Below are 2627 nucleotides of genomic sequence, written 5' to 3'. Positions count from 1 at the left end.
AAAATGGAAAAGAACCAAAATACAATTTGTTAAATAATGAGGATTCCATACGGTGGACTTCTATCTGGTCATTAAAATTAGGATTTGGAATATACATTAAATTATCCGTAGAAGTATTCACTGTCAGGAACTTGCTGAACTATTTTGAAAAATCTCATACTTCGCACTACTAAAGAAGTTTTCTTCCCTATAAAGATTCCAGAAGGGAAGTTAGCAATTATCAAACTTCTCTTACACATCTGTAGTACAAAAGTAAAGAGTTCAAGGGACACCTGGCTGGCTGGCTCAGTTGGTAGAGCATGCGACTCTTGACTTCACAGCTGTGAGTTCAAGCCCCACATTGGGTGTGGAGCCTGTTAAAAAAAAACAAAAACAAACGTAAAAGGTTCAAGTATTTCCTTAAAACCAAGATGTCATACCTCAAACCGCCGAGTTCCTCTTCCCATTTCACTTGTTGATGCTCCAGTTCAATTTCAACTCTTTTGTTTCTCATAGCTCCTTCTGTAGTCCGTTAACCTTATTTTCCATTGCTTTATTTTTTCTTTTAAGTTGTTTACAGTGATTTTTTTTAAGTTCTACTAATTTTTTATACAAAAGAATCGCATCCTGGATTTTAATAAAGTAGTAGAATCTACAGCAGAGAAAAAACAGAAACAAATGAAATATATAGGGCGCCTAGCTGGCTCAGCTGGTTAAGCATCCAACTGTTGGGTCTCGGCACAGGTCATAATCTCAGAGTCGGGGGATCGAGCCCCACGCGGGGCTCCAACCTCAGCACGGAGTCTGCTTGAGATTCTTCCCCCGCCTTCCCCTCTGTTCTTCTCTCCCACCCCCCACTCATGCTCTCCTGCTCGCCAATAAATTAATTAAATCTTTAAAAAAAAAAAAAACAAGAAAGAAAGTATGTGAGTACTTTTGGCATATAAAGGACTGTGTGCTTTCACATTCACTCACTCGTACTTTAAACAAATAGATACTGAATGACTTCACTATAGAAGGTAATTTTCGGGGCGCCTGGGTGGCTCAGTCGCTTAAGTGTCTGCCGTCAGCTCCGGTCATGATCTCAGGGTCCTGGGATCAAGCCCCGTGTCAGACTCCCTGCTTACTGGGGAGTCTGCTTCTCCCTCTGCCCTGCCCCTTCCCCCGCTCGTGCTCTCTCACTCTCCTTCTCTCAAATAAATGAATAAAATCTTGAAAAAAGAGAAGAAAAAATGACCAACACCTTTCTAAATCATGAAAACTATCATCCCACAGATCCTGAAGGATCTGGCTAGGAGAGAAGAAATGGAAGTAAGCTACTATACTTTTCCTAAACTACTATGATGCGGTATAACATTACTCAAAGGTGGACTCTGATGCTTAAGTCACATACTTTAAACCCTAATCACTACAACAGCACAACTAAAGAGTTATAGCTAGAGTAAGCAAAATACATACATATACGTACATACATATACATACTCACAGAAATAAAACTAAATCATACAAATTCCTTCATTAGTTTCAAAGCAAGCAGCAAAAGAGGAGAATAGGAGCAAGAAGCAGAAAGGACAAGTGGAAGTTAAAGTTACTGATGGAAATATGCAATTTTTATCAAAGATTTACCTGATCCAAATTATTTCTTAGAGTCCTCAATTCCGCACCTACTGTTGCAAGAGGAAGTTCAAGTGGTGGTTTCATTTCAACTTCTTTATTATACTGCTCTTCTTTTTCTCTGAATTGCTCCCTCTTTTTTTCATATCATTTACCTGCATTTCTTCTTTTTTCTTTTTCTTGTTTGAAGGTAAATCTGCACATAAATGGGCTTATTTTAAAATGTTTTCTAAGCAATAAAAAGTTCATGTTATGATCTGGTTCCACATATGTTGGTTAGGTATCCAAATGACATTTCTATGTTCCCAATTTTTTTCCTTTCTCGGGCTCATGTTTACTTTCTCACTTCAATCTCTTCCCAAAGATATATGTAGTTGAAAAGAAGCAATGAGAAAGCATTATGCAGCGTAGTAATAAGTTTTAGTACTACCCCTGGTCGATATTGCAGAGAAAGGAATTTTGAAATTATTCAAGAAAGTTAGATTTAAAAATTAGCATTTTTCCCATAGAGTCATAAGTACTCCTCCATTAGAACAGATAATGTAGTTACTAATTAAAAAGAGAAGTTGCTCTTTATAAAACAGTTTATAAATTCACTAGAAGGAAATTTCTACTTCACAATACATCACAGGTACCTCCAAAAATAATTTGCAGTCTAAGACAGCACCTGCAGATGTCATTTACACAACATACACCTGCAGATTACGGTGATCCAGGACTAGGCTGCGGAGTCTAGTATCTATACATTTTATATAGACAGCCCTATACATTTTATGTTTCTTCTTCTGCAATATTCTCAATTTACCTTGTTGATTACTATTCATTTTACTTTTTTTTTTAAGATTTTATTTATTTATTTGACAGAGAGAGAGAGAGAGAGAGAGAGAGAGAGAGCGCGCGCGCACAAGCAGGGGGAGCAGCAGGCAGAGGGAGAGGGACAAGTAGGCTCCCCGCCGAGCAGACATCTGGAGATGGGGCTCGATCCCCGGACCCTGGGATCATGACCTGAGCCAAAGGCAGACCCTTAACCAACT

General features: G+C 38.5%; 1 long non-coding RNA gene across 1 annotated transcript; it reads right to left on the bottom strand.

The window, feature by feature from the left end:
- Window positions 1-407: 407 nt before the first annotated feature.
- LOC116629789 lies at window positions 408-2426 on the bottom strand. Its single transcript, XR_004298824.1, has 2 exons — window positions 1606-2426; window positions 408-631 (listed from the first exon to the last, which is right to left on the bottom strand). It is a non-coding gene; the product is annotated as an uncharacterized LOC116629789 (long non-coding RNA).
- Window positions 2427-2627: the final 201 nt, after the last annotated feature.

Source organism: Phoca vitulina, unplaced genomic scaffold (genome assembly GCF_004348235.1).
Source record: "Phoca vitulina isolate PV1807 unplaced genomic scaffold, GSC_HSeal_1.0 scaffold3284, whole genome shotgun sequence".
NCBI lineage: Eukaryota > Metazoa > Chordata > Mammalia > Carnivora > Phocidae > Phoca > Phoca vitulina.
Note: the sequence above shows the minus strand (reverse complement) of the source record. Positions and strands in the feature narration are given on the sequence as shown.